Here is a 20,477-nt window from a genome sequence, read left to right as displayed (position 1 = left end):
AAAGCATAGGCCAATATGAGTGGTAAATATAAATGCAAAAATCCTCAAAATATATTAGTAAACTGAATTCAGCAATACATTTAAAAGATCATACAACATAATCAAGTGGAAATTATTCCATGGATGCAAGATTGGTTCAATTACCTGCAAATCAATCAATGTGATACACCACATAAACAAAATAAAGGATTAAAATAATAGGATCATATCAAGAAATGCAGAAAAGGCATTTGACAAAATCCTGCATCCATTTATGATAAAAACTCACAGCAATGTGGAAATAGAGGAATACCTTAAAAAAATAAAAGCCATATATGACACACCAAGAGCTAACATCATACTCAATGGGGAAGAGCTAAAAGCCTTTTCCTGAGGATCAGGAACAAAACAAAGACGTCCATTTTCATTACTTTAATTCAACATTTTATCGGAAGTCCTAGACACAGCCATCAGACAAGTAATAAAAGGTATCCCAAACTAGAATGGAAGAAGTAAAATTGTAATGTTGCAGGTGACATGATAGTGTATTTAGAGAACCCTAAAGATAACACACACACACACACACACGTACACACAAACATACCAGAACTGATAAATAAATTCAGTTCAGTAGCAGGATATAAAATAAATACTAGAAATCATTTGCATTTTTGTATACCAGTAACAGACTCTCAGAAAGAAAAATTAAGGAAATAATCCCATTTTTAATGGCATAAAAAATAAAATATCTAGAAATAAATTTAACCAAAGAGGTAAAAGACCGATACTTGGAAAACTGTAAGTCACTGAAGAAAGAAATTACAGAAGATAAAAATAAATGGAAGCATATGCTGTGCTCATAGAAAGGAAGAATTAACATCTTTAAAATGTCCATACTACCCAAAGCAATCTCAATCAAAATACCAATGGCATATACTACGAGCCTACAGTAATCAAAGTGGCATGCTATTCGCATAAAAACAGACACACTGGTCAATGAAAAAGAATAGACAATCCAGGAATAATCCACATCTATATGGTCAATTAATGTATGACAAAGGAAGCAAGAATATACAAAGGGGTAAAAATAGTCTATTCAATAAGTGGTGTTGGGGAACTGGACAAGAAAAAAAAAAGAAAGAAACCAGACCACCTTCTTACACCACATAAAAAATTAAACTCAAAATGGACTGAAGACTTAAATGGAAACCCAAAACCATTAGAGTCCTAGGAGAAATCATAAGCAGTGACTTCTCTGACATTGCTCTTAGTTATATATCTCCTGGGGTAAGGGAAACAAAAAAAAAATTAACAAATGGGACTACATCAAACTAAAAAGTTTAGAAGTCATACAACTTCACACCAAAAAAGTCCAAACGATCCAATTAAAAAATGAGCAGAAAACCTGAATAGACACCTCTCCAGAAGACATACAGATGGCCAATGGACATATGAAAAGATGATCCATGTCACTAGTCATCAGAGAAATGCATAATTTAAACCACAATGAGATATCACCTCACACCAGTCATCAATAAATCAACAAACAAGTGATGGCAAGGATGTGGAGAAAAGGGAACCCTTATGTACTGTTGATGGGAATGCAGACTGTTGTAGCCACTGTGGAAAACAGTATGAAGGGTCCTCAAAAAATTAAAAATGGAACTACCTTATGACCCAGTGATTCCACTTCTGGGCATATATCTGATGAAATCCAAAACAACAGTTCGAAAGAATACATGCACCCTTATGTTTATTGCAGTTTTATTTATAATACCCAAGCTACAGAAGCAGCCCAAGTCCCATCAAAAGACGAGTGAATAAAAAAGTTGTGGTACATATATACAACGAAATATTCCTTGGCCATAATAAAAAATGAAATATTATTTGCGACAGCATGGCTGGACCTACAGAGTATTAAGGTAAGTGAAAGAAGTCTAAGAAAGACAAATACCATACGATTTCACTTACATGTGGAATCTAAAGAACAAAATAAATGAACGAACAAAACTGAAACAGACTCATAGATAGAACAAAGTGATGGTTGCCAGGAGATGGGGTTTGGGGTACTGGGTGAAAAACATAAAGGGATTAAAAAGGACAAATTGGTAGTTTCAAAACTGACTATATTCCCTGTGCTGTAAAGTAATATTGTAATAATTGTAATAACCATATGGAGTCAGGTGGGTACTGGAAATATAAAAGGGGTATACTTTGTAAAGTACATGACTGTCTAACCATTATGCTGTACACCTGAAACTAATACAAAATAATATTGAATGTAAACTATAACTTAAAAAATTTAAAAATATTTAAAACCCTCATCTCCCCTTCCCCCTCAAAAAAATCTTAAGGCCTTGAAGCTGCCACGTGCAGCCTTCATGAACCACGTAGGAAGATACTAGAGCATACCGAGTCCCTATAGGAAGCCTGTCTTGGATAGGTCACCCTATCCAATAGGTTCAATACAATAAAGCTTTAGGAAGGTACCACCTCATGGGCTCCCATACAGGAAGGGGAAATCTTCATAATCAGGGTAGAAAATCTGATTGTCCATCTTTATCTCAGAAACTGTCAGGATTGATCTCATTATTCCTCACATCAGCTCTCCTTTTTTAATTCACCTGAGGACATGCTTAGAGAGGGGAAGGGAGGGAGAAGAAGAGAAACATCAATTTGGTGTATCTGGTAGGCGCTCTGACCAGGGACCAAACCCACAATCTAGGCATGTATCCTGATCAGGAATCAAACCTGTGACCTTTCGGTTCACAGGATGATGCTCCAACCAGCTGAGTCACAACAGCAGAGGCTCATATCCTCTCTTGTACTTGTCACTGCCGGAAGGTCAAATTCCCTAAGCCACATGACCACCTTCTTACACCACATAAAAAATTAAACTCGAGATGGACTGAAGACTTAATACCACATGAATCTCACACTGTTTTATACTTCCCATTAAAATCTAGTTTCTCACTCCTCTCACCTACCACTCAAACCTGTTATATCCTCTGAAATTCCTGCTCATTGATCAATAAAACCTTAACGTTTAAAAAGTCATTTCTGCCTTCTTTAGCTGTTCCCTAATGTGAATCCCCCTGCATGTCCATTCCAATGTAGACACTTTTTTGTCTCACTCTAATTTGTCAAAGCCAGAAAAGAAAATACCCTCCTTCCATCCCATTTTTGCTTTCAGGGCTATGCTCCTCTTTCCCTTTTTCTTTCTAACCTCAAATACCACTTTCAAGAAAAAAAAACAACATTAGAGCATCATCCCAATATGCCAAGGTTGTGGGTGCCAATCCCTTGTCAAGGTATGTACAAGAAGCAACCAGAGAATGCATAAATAAGTGGAACAAATAGATGTCCCTCTTTTTCTCTTGCACATGCTCTCTAAAATCAATACTTTTAAAAAAAATTTAAAAAATACATAGCTAATATTAAAACAAGGCAAGTTTCCTCCAATTTCTTCTTCAGAGTTGGTAGATTTCTCCTTAACTGGCATCATGTTACCTGTACTCTATACACGAGGGGGGACCCAAAAAACCCAGAATTTATTTATAAAAAGTTGTGTATTTTTTCTTACATTTGAACTTCAGTCAACTTCAAAGTACTCTCCATTTGCTGTTATACACCTATCAAGACTTTTTTTTCACTGCTCAAAACAGTTTTTGAACTTGTCAATTTTGATGCTTTTTGGTGTTTCTGCCAGGTTTTGATTCACCTCTTCCACATTAGCAAAACATGTCCCTCTGAGGACTTTTTTCATCCAGGGTGAACAAAAAAAAAGTTGCTCCATCAAAATCAGGTGAATAGGGAGGGTGGAGCAGGGGGGACTTGCCGTTTTGGGTCAAAAACAGCTGAACACTCAGCGCTGAGTGGGCAGGTGTGCTCATAAATCACCCATCATGAAAGGGGCAAACACATTCAAAGAGTCTTCAAGAAAAATTCACCGAGGCAGAACATAGCCTCCCACAACACCACCAGCTGGTACAGATATAGATGGGCTCCTGGAACACTCACCTAGTGGGGGAAGCCTGTACTACAAGGGGCTCTGCCCTCTAGAAGGTAATTCCGTTGTTTCGGGGGTACCACATCATATACCTTGAAATGGACAGTATGCACGTCTTATCAAACCCTGGCTGCACAAAGTACTCTTTGCGAAATGTTTGAAGAGCATCCCAACTGTTTATCTCTGTCTCTGTGACCTTCACGTCCAGAGAGCTAAGAGCAGCCCTGCCTTGGCTCACTCCTTTCACGTATCTTCTCTAGAAAGCCAAAGCAGAACATCACCAAGGCTCTCTCCTGTTAATTCCTTAACCTAAGTCCTTCCTTTGTCTCACTGTCCCCAGCCTTAATAAACATACTCTCAAAAATCACCTGGACTCGTGCTGTGAGATCTTTCCTACACTCAAGAACCCATACACCACAGGCCAGCCTGAGCCAGACCCTCTCCAGACCAGTTCCTGTCCAATAAAATACAAATTTCTTTACTTTGTTTGCTAAAGGAATGTTGCTGAAAATATTCTGTCCTCTGTATGAAACCCTATAAAAGATTTCTATTATAATGGGAAATATTTTGCTTCCCCTAAAGGGTTTCTAGGCAGTTTTCTTTTTAGGCAAGGTTACCATGAAGTTCATAATGTTTGATCTTGTTTATATCTTCTAGAACAAAGCTATAATATTTTTTTAAATCATACCAATGGCTGGTTACCTCTGAGAGGTTACGAATGTGCAGCGTGGGACTGACTGACAAGAGGCAAAATGTAACTTACCAAGGTTATGATAATGCTATCAAGATCTGTCAAAAGTGGCTCTACTAGGCAAAGAACTGTGACTGAACTCTACCCCTTAGATGTCATTACTTCTCCACCCATTGGGACAACCAAAAATATCTCCAGAAATTGTCAAATGTCCCGTGAGAGGCAAAATCACCTCTGAGTGTGTGCCACCACCCTTTATCTTGACAGAATTTTGACTTATGCAGGTGTATGCATTTGTCAAAACTCAGAGAACATAGTTAAAATATGTTCTCTGCATTTATGTATTTTTTGACTCAAAAGAAAACAAACTGTAAGCAAATGAAAAACTCTAGTTAATGCTATACATGCTAAAATATTTAAGAGAAAGTTTTTAGAGATGGTTGGGTAGTGATTTATACAGGCATGTAAAAATGCAATACAGTAAAATGTTAATGGTAGGCTCTAAGTGATAGGTATATACACATCCTACAACATTTTTTTTTTTTACTTTTCTGTATGTTTGATGATTTTCATAAGGAAATGTTGGGTAATTCTCATTTATCAACTACATAAATCAGAAGACACCAAAAACACCCAATGGAGCAAGTTCATAAACATGGAGATACCTGTGTACTAAAAACTATCAGCTGTAAATACTGCGAGATTTTGAAAAGGGCCACAAGTTACACCACATAGTATGTGGCTCTTTTCTTTATTGTATTTTTTCCATTACCATTTACCCCCTCTATACCCTCTTACAATTCCACCCACACCCTCTCCCCCACCTCAATCACCACACTGCTGTCCATTTCCATGAGCTCTTTCTCTTTTTTTCTTTATTGCTGGATCCCTCCAACTCACCCTAAACTCCCCAACCTGAACTGTCAGTCTGCTCTGAGTCTGTCTCTATGAGTCTGTCTCTATTCTGTTTGTTCACTAGATTTCACATATGAGTGAAATCATATGGTAATTGTCTTTCTCTGACTGGCTTATTTCACTTAGCATAATGTTCTCCACATCCTCACCAGAACACGTTTGTTAATTTATTGATGACAGTCATTCTGACAGGTGTGAGGTGGTATTCCATTATGGTTTCAATTTGCATTTCACTGATGATTAGTGACACTGAGCATCTTTTCGTATGTCTATTGGCCATCTGTATGTCCTCTTCAGAGAAGTGTCTATTCAGGTCCTTTGATCATTTTTAATTGGACTGTTTGGGATTTTTTTTGGTGCTGAGTTCTGTAAGTTCTTTATAAATTTTGGATATTAATCCCTTATGAGATGTATTGACAAATATGTTCACCCATTCAGTGGGTTATCTTTTCATTGTGTTCATGGTTTCCTTTGCTGTGCAAAAACGTTATTTGTTTTAAGATTTTATTTAATTTTAGACAGAGGGCCTTAGAGCATTTAAGCCATTTATATTTAAAGTGATTACTAATAGATATGTATTTATTGCCATTTTATTTTTCTAACTATGTATCTGTTTTCTTTTTCCCTCCTTTTCCTTTTTCTTCTTCAATCAAGCCCTTTAATACTGTTTTGGTGTAACAAACGCTTTTAACTTTTTCTTGTCTGGGAAGCTCTTATTTCTCCTTCAGTTTTAAATTATAGCCTTGCTGGGTTAAGTAGCCTTGGGTGTAGGTCCTTGCTTTTCATCACTTTGAGTATCTCATGCCAATCCCTTCCAGCCTGAAATGTTTGTTGAGAAATCAGATGACAGTCTTATAGGAGCTCTCTTGTAGATAACTGCTTTTCTCTTACTGCTTTTAAGATTCTCTCCTTGTCTTTAAGCTTTGCCATTTAATTATGATGTGTCTTGGTGTGGTTCTCTTTAAATCCATCTTATTTGGTATTCTGCACTTCCTGGACTTGTGTTTTTTTCCTTCACCAAGTTATGGGAGTTTTCAGTCATTATTTCTTCAAATAAGTTCTCAATTCCTTGCTCTCTCTTCTCCTATAGTACCCCGATGAGGCAGATGTTGTTACACTTCATGTTGTCCCGAAGTTCCCTTAAACTATCTTCATTTTTTTTTTTTAATTTTTTTCTTTTTGTTGTTCTGCTTGGGTGTTTTTTCTACCTTGTCTTCCAAATCACTGATTCAATCCTCTGCTTCATCTAACCTAGTGTTTATCTTTCTAGTATATTATTTACTTCAAATATTGCATTCTTCATTTCTGACTAGTCTTTTTTTATAAGAATGTCTTTTTCCATGCTGTTGAGCATCTTAATAATCATTACTTTGAACTCTATATCTGATAAATTGCTTGCCTCCATTTCATTTAGTAGTTCTGGAGCATTCTCTTGTTCTTTCATTTAGGGCCTATTGCTTTGTCTTCCCATTTTGGCTGCCTCTTTGTTTGTTTCTATGCATTAGGTAGATCTGCAGACTCTGCTGCACACTATGTCAGACACTGGCTGCAATTAGCCCTGGGTAACCTGTTTGGAGCTATCAGCAATTCACAGCTTGTAGCTCCCTCTGCTGGGCCTGGGTGCGTGTGGAAAGAATCAAGTATGGCTTCTACCAGCTCTGGTCCTGTTGGCAGGTCAGCAAAAGTCTCAAAGCACCCAAAGATCTACCTCTAGCTACAGGCTGTCTGTTAGACTTAAGTCACTGAAAGAGCCTCTAACTGTATTCGTCAGCAGTACTTAAGCTCCACGTCGTAAGGCAAGAAGGATTTCTGTGGGTGCTTCTCCCCAGGCTGATGCTACATGGACAGGAGTGCTTTGCCTGAGAAAGCTGGCTTCTGCAGTACAGAGGGATGGCTGAGCACAGGGATCCTGGCAACTGACCCTTCAGCTCACTCCCCAGAGCCACCAACCTGTGACTCTCCTCATACAGCTGTAGTGCACTTTGCCCTTCCTCAACTGGAGTCCAGGGTGTATTGCTGCAAGCAAAATTTTGTGCATTGGCCCTTTGAGGATGGCTGCATCTCTAGCCTTCTCTCCCTGGCAGACAGAAATCCTGCTGCTTTTCATAACCAGTGTTATGCGATGCCTTTCCTGGTTCTGGTACTCAAGGCTGGGGGGCCCAGCTTGGGATTTAGACCTCACACTTTTCAGGGGGGAGCCCCTGCAGCTGAACTATGCCTCTGGAACTTTAGCTGCCACTGGTGGGAGCCCAGCAAGTCCTCTCACACTTCTGCACTTTCTACCAGTCTCAATGAGGTTTCTTCTTTAAGTCCTTGGTTATAATTCTTCTCTCCAGCTAATCTTCAGTTGGTTATTCAGGATGACTTTTCTATAATTTAGTTGTAATTCCAGTTTGATCCTGGGGGGAAGTTTGCATAGCTTCTACCTATGCTGCTGCCATCTTGGATCCTCCCAATATGTGATTCTTAATGACTTCTTGGAGAAGAAACAATACTCTCCATCTCCACTGGCATCAGTAACAAGTTACATTTGTAAATTTACACCTCAAACATTTAAGAACAGTTCATGTTTACTTTAAAGGTTCTGAAATTTCAGTTAAAACAGTATATACTTGAAGATTCTTTCATAAATATATTGTCAAATATTTGAAAATTAAAGTGCAATAATGACTAAATATAAGTTATGATATTTCTTATTGTTTCTAATAAGACATTCTTTTACCTTAATATTATTATGGAATGATACGTTTCTCAAAAGTGTGTAACATGCTCTGCTGTATCATATAACAGGTATCAAATAAATCCTTTTAAAAGAGGCAGTGAAACTGGTTATTTACAATAGACAAATATTAGTGTCCATAAAGCCTATGATTTTATGGGGGGGTGATAAAATCCACTGGGAGTGATACAGTCCACTGCTATTCAAAGCATGGATCACAAACCAATGATCATCTATAAACCATTTGTTACGGATTCATGATTAGATCAATTCAGAAACTGAAAACAAGCACTTAGAAGCTTTTACAGAAGTTTAACATTGCTGTGACATCAAAGTGCATAATTAGTGGATCTGTCTTGTTCATTAGACTATAGATAGATCCAACTGTTTTCAAAGTCACACGGCAAGTTGCATGTAGTGTGATGTGTATGAGTCAAGCATAGTAGAATCATATTATGTGTGCTATATTTAGGGTTATTTTGTCAACTACATAAAGGTATATAAAAATCTTAGAAAAGGCACATGTTATCCTCATCTTATACCTGTTTCTTAATTTATAATTTAACATCAATAGGTACATGAGAAAACAAAACCCATGTTATTTTAACCTATTGAACATGTGGACAAACAAGCTTCAGTGCATTTTTCAGCATGTTTACTGGGGAAGACGCACTTTTTCTGGAGGCACTAGCGGCAAAAAACCAAATGAAGGTGAAGAAAGTGATACTGAACTGGTAAAGACCAAAGAAGGCCTACTTCACTCAGGAATATAATTCCTTATATACTGAGTTCAGTTTTATATCCATAATTGATGATGAAGTACTAACATTACAGTGTGTTAAATGCAGAGATATACTGGTCAATGGAGCAGCAAAACCATCAAAATTTAAGGAGTATATACATACAAAATATACACAAAAATAAGCTCAAAATCAAAAGAATTCTTTGAAAGAAAGCATTTAGTTTAAAAAGCCAACAGAAATAGATATTCAGTATTTCACCCATAAATGTTTGTTTTACAGGCTTCCTATCCTAGCATTTTGGATTGCTAAGACAAAAAGGCTAAATACAACTCTTAAGAAACAACTAAATGTGTCCTGGCCGATACAGGCCTCTGCTACAGTGGCGATGGTCATTCCAGGTGTGTGAGTGATTCCCTAGGCCCAGCAAAGGGACCAAGTTTCCAGAGCTCTGAAGACAAGGGTTAACACACCAAAATATGGATTCATTTCCCATTCCACCTTCACTGGCTGAGCAGCTGCCAAGAAAAAAGGCCACATCTCGGGATATCTGGCAAACAAATGTAGTATTTCCTCATGAATTGATTGCTTCTTTGAAGTGCCTGCAAGTGTATTTCAGGAGAAGCATCGAGAGCAAGTGGAGAAGCAGCTATCCTATGAGACTGGAGATTCTGCGAAAGAATATGGAGGTCATGAAGGAGGCAATGATTTAGAGGGAGTGGCTGCTCAGATTACAAGAAAGCTAGAGAAACAGCAGAAGAAACTCTGAAGGAGGAAAAGAAATAACTAGCAGCAATTGCCCTGGTGTCTTCTGAAAACAGCAATAGTATGCAAGAAGAGAACAGGGAAGGAGACAGGTGCTGAGCAAACTTGCTCAAGAGCCCAGAGAGCTGGTTGTAGCACATACAAGATCACTGGGCAGGTGTGTTCTGTCCTTAGCTCCCTCTCAGGAGTCTTCAACCAGGGGAGACAAGTGAAAGACCCTAAAAAGAAGAAAAAGCAAAAGCTCCAGGAGCCTCCTCAGAAGAATGCAATGGAAGAGCCATCTATCCATTTATCCAAATCCAAGAAAAAGAAAACTTGGTTTCCAAGTAGGAGCTGGTTAGTAGTGATCTTGGCTTGCAGGGGAGGTCCTCCCAAGAGGAAGAAGTCCTTCACTAAAGAAAAACCAATCAGCAGGAAACAGGAGTGTCCACCCAAAAAAGGAAATTCTCTTCCAAAGAGAGGCCATTCAGCAGGGGACCTGAAGAAGCTGCCGGCAACAAGAGCAGCAGTTCTAAAAAAAAAAAAGAAAGAAAGAAATAAAACGCTCCAAAAGGTATCCCAGAATGATTAGAATGGACAGTAACCTGGTCAGGTATTGCTACACGCAGTGACATTTCCTGACTCATCCCTTATAACCCAATAAAAACAAATTCACAAGAAAAAAGAAAGAAACAAATGAACCATTACAACAAAGCTATTTGTTGGAAATACTGGCTAAATCTGCACTTTCCAATGATAGCAAAGTTCACCACTTTGAGAAACTAATGACATGGAAAACCAATTTACAAAACAATATTTGCAAAGTATTTTTCACTGCATCTTGGCAAGTGCACAGATATTACTTATGTGCTATTTGAACATGATGGTGATATAAAGGAAGAATTTTTCTTCTCAGTTTTGCAGGCAACAAACACTATTAGCTTTGAACTGGGTAAAACTATGAAGAATTATACTGTCAACAAAATTGGTCTATAGTTTTGTAGAGAAGAATGTTCTGATGGCACACCTGCAATGACAAGAAAACATTCTGGCATAATTCACCAGGTTAAGAAGCACCTGAAAGCAAATCAACACATTGCTTCTTTCAATGACAAAATCTTGATATAAAAAAGTCAGTTGAACTAAACAGCACATTTAGAATCATAATAAAAACCACTCAATGTAAATACTAACACATTAAATTACACATAATCTTTTTAGAAAGAGGTATCTTATAAATGATTGCTGATGAATTAATGTTAAAACATTGGTTACTGAGAGGAAGTTGGAATTACAAAACAATTCTAATATTTCTGTAAGATAAACAAGTTTGGTTCCAACTTGTAAAAGATGTGAATTGAATAATCAGTTTATAGTATCTTCTGTATTTTTAATGATCTTAAGAGTTCATTATTACAAATTGATAATTATAAAACAGTCAAGGGATGTAAAGTACAGCATAGGGAATATGGTCAATAATATTGTAGTAACTGTGTAAGGTGCCAGGTGGATACTGGAAATTTTGGGGGGGGGGGGCACTTTGTAAAGTATATGATTGTCTAGCCACTGTACTGTACATCTGAAACTAATATAAAATAATAATGAAAGTAAACTGAAATTGAAAAATAAAAATTTTTTAAAAGACTTCCTTATAAGGAAGATATGCAAGATGCTTTTCAATGGCAGGTAAGATTAAAGGGAGAAACAAAATTAGAAGATTAGAAGAATAGTTTCTCCATATTATTACTATATGTGTAACAAATGTAACAGAACATTTTGAAATTTAATTTTCCAACCAAAGGAGATCCAAAAATAGGAAATGTAATAGAAATGAATCTATTTCTTTCATTTAAAGATAATTCAACTATTCGGAGCAGAAACTGTCAGAGTCGGCTACTACTGAAAGATAAAGGTTACATTTGAGACTCTTCTTTTTGGATAAAATTCTAAATGATTATTCTGATCTTGATGAAAATGATTTTAAGATTTCTTTTGCCAACCCCACCAACATAACTCAGTAACAATAACAATGGCTTCTCTACTTAAGAGTATTATTCATTTATTTTTGCCATTACTTCCCTTTCCTCTGGGGTCAAATTCATAAAATGTTCTCTACAACCAAGGTCCATAAGTTTAGTACATATGTTTTCTTCTATGGGTTAATTTCCAAAATACATAAAGAACTCACAGCCCTGGCCAGGTGGCTCAGCTGGTTGGAGTATCATCCCATACACCAAAAGGTTTCCAGTTCAACACTCAAGTCAGGGCACACACCTAGGTTGCCAAGTTCAATCCCTGGTCGCAGTGTGTACGGGAGGCAACCAATCGATGTTTCTCCCACATCAATGTGTGTGTTTCTCTCTCTTTCTCTTTAAAAATCAATAAACATATCCTCAGGTGAAGATTAAGGAAAAAAAATCATAAAACTCAGCACCAAACGATCCAACTAAAAAGAGTTACCATATGACCCAGCAATCCATCTCCTGGGTATCTACCTGAAAAACTTGAAAACATGAATTCACAAAGATATATGCACCATGTTCATTGCAGTATTATTCACAGTGGCCAAGATATGGAGACAACCAAAGTGTCCTTCAATAGAGGATTAGATAAAGACAACGTGGTACATATGTACAATGGAATACTACCTAGCCATAAGAAAAGACAAAATACTGCCATTTGCAACAACAAGGATGGAAGTTGAAAATATTATGCTAAGCAAAATCAGTCAGTCAGAGAAAACTAAGAACCATATGATTTCACTCCTATGTGGGATATAAAACTGAAACTCATGGACACAGACGTCAGTGTACTAGTTACCAGAGGAAAGGGAGTGGAGAGGGGAGGAGCCTAACATATGGTAACAGAAGATAGCATAACTTTAGGCGGTGGGCACACAGTGCAATATACAGATCTTATATCTTAGAAATGTCCACCAAAAACCTATGATCCTATTAACCGATGTATCCCAATAAATTTAATTTTTAAAAAAGGAGTATTATTAAATCAAAGCATAGTAGCAGTTTAGCTATATGTTATCACCTGAAAGTAGTGCTGTCTTCAATCCAGAACAGTTGGCTAACAAGCAAGAGGCAAGCGCAACTGTAACCATAAAAGTGTTTGCTCAAAGTACTATGTCAGATTTCAAAACACCCAGTTGCTATAACTTTATTTAGTTATAATTGCTTAAAAAAAAAAAAAAACCCATGAAGTTAAAAGTGTAATGGAGAAATCTGAAGTAGTAATTGGCTGAACAGTTTTAAGGATTTTTCATATATACGGTTATTTTTCTGATTATATTATTAAAATGTAATTTTGTCAGCTGAATAAACTACCTGAGCTTGTATTAAGCATGTCTGTTGTTTGTTGTTTCCACTTTTTTAAGTAACTTATTTTGCGAGCATATCGGTACATACTGGTGGGAAAATTTTAAAAACTCACCCTTTACCTCATTTGGAGAAACACTGGGCTAGCCATAAGTAGCTACCTGTACCTTGAGTTTATGTCAACAGAGTAAATACATATAAATCCTAAATAATCTTGAAGTAAACAAATTTGTAAGATTTGGAAATTTGAAGGGTACAGGAAAATATCTCAACCAGTTATTGATATTCACACACAGAGTAGTTGTGGCTTCCCCATATATCAGGAGTTACTAGGTCTGACACAGATTGCTTATTTGTTATAGTAATCAATAAAAGCCTGGACTAGAAAACATTTTCATATTTAACCCAGTGTTCTATCCATTGAATCCGTTGTCTCTGATAGGGAAAAAAAATGGCAAAGGGAGATTCTCTCAAAAACAAAAACCAACCTAGCTTAGATTAGCAAACTGAACAAAAAAATTGTCTTTGGAAATATCAAAATGTTCTGATTATAATCTCAGACTCCCCGAAGTTCAAGTAAATTTAAACTTGAAAAATAATTAAACACCTCGCTCAGAGATTTGTAGGTCGTTAGCCTAGCTAATATCAGTGAAATATTAGACCTTTCTTCCATGGCTAAAAACAAAACAAAATAAAACCAGTAGTATTCACAGTAGCACATATTGCTAATCAAAACAGAACTCTGGGAGGTCTACTGTGTGCCATTCTGGAATGTGAATACAAATCTAAACCACTCTTTTTCAAGTCAGTAATCAGTGCTAGTTGGAGGGGCAGAGACATGGAATGGGCTGGACCCACACCCATGTGTGACGGCTAAAAATTGGGAGGGATATATTGGCTGCATAGACCCCACTGAGGAGCAAAAGGTCCCAGCCCGACAACAGGCTCCCCAGCCCAGCGCTCCAGGACCAGAAGAGAAATCCCTGTAACTTCTGGCTGTGAAAACTAGGCGAGGATGGTGGCTGAGTGAGATAAACGGCTTCTGGAGTCCCAAGTGTTCCTCTTAAAGGACCAGCACACAGACTTACTCACTAACGGACTCATGAGTTTCAGTGCTGGGGCAGCAACTGGAAAAACACCAGGGACATATAAGGAGGAACTGAATTGTGTGGCTTCAGGGAGAGGGTTTGAGGGGCAGCTTTCTCTCAGACAGAAGTACTGGCAGAAGCTATTACTCCTCCCCCGGCCCAGTCTGCAGGCACAAGCAGGCACCAGGTCTGGGTCTCCATCAATCTGGCTAATACCCTAGCTCTGGTATTATTCCAAGGTCCTGTCCCAACCAACTTGCAGCACCCAAGCTGCTTCCAGTGACTTTTCCATACAAATGGCCTGTCTAGGCTCATGCTGCAGACTTTCCTAAAAGCTCTCAAAGGTTCACAAACCCCAAATAAATAGTGTCTGGCCTCAGCATGCCCATACCTCTTGATAAGCAGCCTCAAGTCCAACATGAGTGGCAACCAGCCTCGGTTCACAGCTTAGCCTTTACCAGGCACACCCAAGCCCAGCACAAGAGACAGCCATTTGAAAATCACTTCGTAGCTCGTATCAGGTGGTCCTGTGCAAGACACAGGCAACGAGTGACCCTGGCCTGCACCAGAGCCCCTCTCAAGAGGCCCCAGAACCAACACACCCAGTGGCCGTTCCACTTCAGATCCCACCAAACACCACCCAACCACCTCCACAAATGACACACCCAAAGCAGACTCAGCAGGCACCTGCTGAAACAAATCCTGTTTTTGGGGTGTGCCCCTGTACAACAGCTCCTCTGTTGTAATCCCTCCTCTTGATGCTCCAACAGTAATCAAGGACCAACTGTAACAGGGGGCCACATCACACACAACCCATACGAGAGACACACCTGGAGGACCTGGCTCAGGTGACCAGGAAGATTGAGCCGGAGTATATGGGAGATATACTAGGGTCCCATAGTGCACCTAGTATATAAGGCCACTCTCCCAAGACTGGGAGACATAGTGGCTCTACTTAATATGAAGAAGCAAACACAGGGAGGCAGCTAAAATAAGGAAACAAAGAAAAATATCCCAAATAAAAGAACAGAATTCCAGAAAAAAAGAACTAAACAAAATGTAGACAAGAAATCTACCAGATACAGACTTCAAAACACTGGTTATAAGGATGCTCATTGAACTTAGAAGAGTAGATCAACCCAATGAGAACATTAACAAAGAGATAGGAAACCAAAAAGAAAAGGAGATTAAAAAAACATATAAAAGAACCAGTCAGAAATCAAGAATAAAATAACTGAAATGAAGAATACATTATAGGAAATCAATAGTAGATAAAATAAAGCAGAAGCTCTAACCAGCACTTGGAACACAAGGCAGAAAACACCCAATCAGAACAGCAAAAAGAAAAAAGAATTTTAAAACAGGATAATTTAAGGGACCTCTGGGACAACATCAAGCATACCAACATTTATATCATACAGGTTCAAGAAGAAGACAGAAAGCAAGAAATTGAAAGCCTATTTGAAAAAATGATGGAAAACTTCCCTAACTTGGCGAAGGAAACATACATAAAATCCCAGGAAGTGCAGAAAATCCCAAACAAGATGAACTCAAAGGGGCCCACACCAAGGCACATTATAATAAAAATGACAAAGGTAAAAGACAATGAGTCTTAAAAGAAGCAAGAAAAAGGCAGTTAGTTACCTACAAAGGATTTCCCATAAGACTGTCCAATGATTTCTCAAAAGAAACTGCAGGCCAGAAGGGACTGGCACAAAATAATCAAAGTGATCAAAGCTATGACCTATTACCTAAGATTACCCAGCAAGATTATCATTTAGAATTGAAGGATAGATAAAAAGCTTCCCAGACAAGAAAGAGCTAAAGGAGTTCATCACCACCAAACCAGTATTACGAGAAATGTTAAAAGGGACTTCTTTAAGAAGAAAAAAGATAAAGTATAAATAAAATGGTAATAATTAGATAGCTATCAATAATTACTAAATGTAATTTGGTTAAATGCTCCAATCAAAATACAAAGGGTGGCTAAATGACTAAAAAAACAACTCCCATAGATATGCTGTCTACAAGAGACCCATTTCAGATAAAAGACAGTCACACAGACTGTTCCTGGCTGGTGTGGCTCAGTGGATTGCGTGCCAGCCCACAAACCGAAGGGTTGCCAGTTTGATTCCTGGTCAGGGCACATGCCTGGGTTGCAGACCAGGTCCCAGGTTGGGGGGCATGCATGAGGCAATCAATCGATGTTTCTCCCCCTTTCTTTCTTGCTCCTTTTCCCTCTCTCTAAAAATAAATAAAATCTTAAGGGGGAAAAAAAAGACACAGACTGAAAGGGATGGAAAAATATCTTTCGTGAAAGTGAGGGGTGAGAAACTGGGGTACTTATATCAAACAAAATAGACTTTAAAACACAGACTAAAACTCAGAGAGACAATGGAGGACCCAGAAATTCCACTTTTCGGTATTTATGCAAAGAAACCCAAAACACTAACACAAAAATGCATGTGTTTCCCTATGTTCATTGAAGCATTATTTACAATGGCCAAGATACGAAAGCAACCTAAGTGTCTACTGAGGGACAAACAGATAAAGATGTGGCAATACAATGGAACATTACTCCAGCCATACAAAAGAATGACATCTTGCCATCTGCAGCAACATGGGTCCAGAGGCTATTATGCTAGGTAAAATGGGTCAGAGAAAGACAAATTCCATGTGATTTCATTTATATATGAAATCTAAAAAACAAAATAAATGAACAAAACAGGAACAAATCCATTGATACAGAGATCATTTTGATGGTTGCCAAATGGGAGGAAGGGCTAGGGGAGGAGGAAAAGAGGAAGGGATTAAAATGTTCAAATTGCCAGTTATAAAAACAGTTACGGGGCTGTAAGGTACAGCTTGGTGTCAGATGCGTACTAGACCTATTGGGATGATCACTTCATAAGTTATATAAATGTTGAATCACAATGTTGTATACCCAATACAGATGTTGTATATCTAACGTAATTGAAAAATTAAAGAAAAATTTTTTAACAACTGTCTTTTGATTTGTTCAATTTCTGATGAAAAATCTGCTACATTCTTATGTTAGTATGTACACAATGTGTCTTTTTTTTTCTATGCCTGCTTTCCAATTTTCTCTTTATCAGTGGCTATCAGCAATTTGATTATGATGTGCCTTGGTGTGGTGTTCTTTATATTTATTGTCCTTGGGATTTACTGAGCTTCCTTGATTTGTGGGTTTGTAGTTTTCATGAAATTAGGAAATTTTCTGGTCAGAATATTTAAAAATCATCTTTGTCCTCCCCTCTCCCTCTTTTCTGGGGCTCCAATATATGTCAGCCTGTTTTTGTGACTGACTAGTTTCTGTTACAGTCACCCACATTTTCCTCTCTGTCTGATTTTAGACAGTTTCTACTGTTATATCTTCAAGTTCATTGATCTGCTGTTCCTCACCTATTAGTCCCAGTGTATTTTTTCATTCCATTTCCATCTCTGTAAGTTCTATCTAGGTCTTTTTTATATCTTCCATTTTTCTTCCAATACTTTAACTATTTCCTCTACCTGCCTGAACATATAAAGCATATTTAATAATAGCTGCTTTAATGTCCTTGTTCATTAATTCCATCATCTCTCATTTCTGAATCTATTTCTGTCGACTGAATTTTTTGATTATAGGTCATACTCCCCTGTTTTTTTAACATACCTGGTAATTTTTGAGTGCATGCTAGGTTATGTTTTGGGTGCTGGATTTTGAAGTAAAGTCATACCTCAGTACCCATCAGCTCCAGAACTCGTCAAACCCTGTACTCATCCCATTTTGACGAAAAAAATGTTTCAGCATTCAGCACTTGCTTGGTGCCTGTTGAGCTTGCTAGAACTTGTATGAATTACTACATTGCCACGCAAAAGAAAATGCTTCATCGTTTGGTATTCCTTGGTTTCGACAATTCTAAAGTTCCAGAACAAATGAACAACCAGTATCGAGGTACCACTGTATTCCTTCAAACAGTACTTGGCTTTGTTCTGGCAATTAAAATTTCTTAAAGTCGGCTGGATTCCCCCAAGGTTTGCTTTCATACTTTGTTAAGGCAAGCACAGAGCAACCTTTAATTTATGATTGATTTAGTCCTATCACCAAGACAATACATTTTTGGTGCCCTGTGTATGCTGAGGGCTAGTGATAAAGACTACGCCCAGCCCTTTGTGAGTTCCAGCCTACTGTTCCCAAGTGGAGTTGTTGGTTCTTTGGCCTCAGGTGGTTTCCCCTCATATGCGTGCAGATCAGTACTCAGTCAAACTCAAGGGGACACCTCTGCATATTTCTGGAGTTCTCTATGCAACTTCCACCTCTCAAGTACTCTGTCCATAAATTATAGCTGCCTTGGCCCCTCCAACTTCCACTCAACTCAATGAGACTACTAGGCTCTATTTGCATTTCCCATCCCTGCTCTGCACCCTGCAAACTACCTCCAGACAATAAACTGGGGCAACCATAAAACTCAGTGGGTTCCTCTTATTTCAGTGACCAGAGTCTTACTTTGCCTGTTATTCAATGTCTGCAAACTGTTAATTTATATATATTCTAGTTTCCTAGTTGTTTTAAGTAGCCAGGTAAATTCAGTCCTTCTTATTCCATCATTGTTGGACAGATAGATTTTGTAAATCAACCAGTGATTTCACAATTTCCTATCTAAAGTCCTTGTCTTAGCCTTCACCCAGCTTTACCTTTTTAAAATATGTAATAATACTAACTACTTCTTTTTTCTTGGAATTTGTTCCCTTTAGTTTGGCACTATTTTAATTCTCCTACTTCTCTAATTATGATTTCTTATTCTTGAATCCTCAAATATAGGCAGGTTTCCAAAGTTCTGTCCTTGCCACATGTTCTTCTCCATCTGTGCAGGATCTCACTGTATGTCATTTCAACAAGCCCCAGAATTTTACTTATGAGCTCTTTTGCTGCTTTTTTTTTAAAGATTTCACTTATTTATTTTTAGAGAGAAGTCAAGGGAGAGAGAAAGAAGGGGAGAGAAACATCAACGTGTGGTTGCCTCTCGCACACCCCATACTGGGGACCTGGCCTGCAACCCAGGCATGTGCCCCAACTGAGAACTGAGCTGGCAGCCCTTTGGTTCACAGGCCGGCACTCAATCCACTGAGCTACACCTGCCGGGCCTGTTGCTGACTCTTAACAGAAGCACAATACATAACTGGCCTTGGACTTCTTCATTCACGACTAGAACACAAAGAAAAAGTGGATTACAAAGTGTAAAACCTCCACTACATTTTAAAATGTGACTTTACATATTTAGTTTTATATATATGTAACCAGAAAAGAAAACCCAGAAGGTAATTCAATTAAAATGTTAAGAATGATTATCTGTTTTATAAGTCATTTTTTCTTTATACATTTCTGTATTTTTTTAAAATTAATTTTAAAGAGAGAGAGTGTAAAGATGGGGGAGGGGGAAGAGAAACAATGATCTGTTGCATTCGTTGTGTCTTGTATGTGCCCTGACCAGGATCAAACCCACAACCTTGGCATGTCAGGACAATGTTCTAACCAACTGAAGTATCTGGCCTGTACACATACACAGAAACACACTGAATTTATAATGAGAAGTGTCCTAAACCCACACTTCTAGCTCACAGCTACAGCTGTTTTACAGGCCAGCATCTCAAATCAGTATTTTCAAAAACCAGTCACATATCTTCCACCTAGAGCCTGTCTGCCTCCCTCTGTTCTAGTCAATGGCACAAAGTCCTTCCATAAACTTCAGAGCCTTTCAACTCATTCCTCTGTCCCCACATCCAGTCAACAATCTTAATGGAATCAATGAGTTTCAGTTCATGGGAAACGATATCACTGCACAAGGCTCCATAATGATGATCTCGAGGAGAAATCTGCAAAAAGGAAGCAATGCACTTGGCACAGAAAGATTGTGCCTGGGGTAAAGAGGTAGATTTTAAAGAGGGTGTCAAAGTTAGACAATGAACCCAGGGGGAAAACTACTGAGCAGACAGAGGGTCAAGAAGCTGGGGATCTGATGAACCCGCATTTGGTTGGCACCCACAGATGAAAAAGAAGAAACATGCAATGAAATGGGTTTCAAATGGCACTTTGTTATAAGTTATTTTGCTGCCCAAACTGGCATTAAATTAATGTTGGTTGAGCTGAATAACATAGACTATCAACTTTTTACCATATAATTAATTTAACCAGCTCTGAATGGTAAGATCATAACCTTTTTATTGTAATGCTCTTCTAAAAACAGTTAATAAATAGCCCTGACCAG

The 20,477-nt window shown here is 38.1% G+C and overlaps 1 protein-coding gene and 1 non-coding gene across 2 annotated transcripts in view; one reads left to right on the top strand and one right to left on the bottom strand.

The window, feature by feature from the left end:
• VKORC1L1 (vitamin K epoxide reductase complex subunit 1 like 1) overlaps nucleotides 1-20,477 on the bottom strand; it is a 66,344-nt gene that overhangs the window by 26,261 nt on the left and 19,606 nt on the right. The window lies entirely within an intron of this gene.
• LOC129083951 (small nucleolar RNA SNORD86) lies at nucleotides 9,381-9,468 on the top strand. The gene has a single exon (XR_008530522.1). It is a non-coding gene; the product is annotated as a small nucleolar RNA SNORD86 (small nucleolar RNA).

This window comes from Pteronotus mesoamericanus, unplaced genomic scaffold (genome assembly GCF_021234165.1).
Source record: "Pteronotus mesoamericanus isolate MK-2021 breed Mesoamerican mustached bat unplaced genomic scaffold, CSHL_Meso_final scaffold_167, whole genome shotgun sequence".
Taxonomy (NCBI): Eukaryota; Metazoa; Chordata; class Mammalia; order Chiroptera; family Mormoopidae; genus Pteronotus; species Pteronotus mesoamericanus.
The sequence above is the reverse complement of the archived record's forward strand: the minus strand, read 5'-3'. Positions and strand labels throughout refer to the sequence as shown.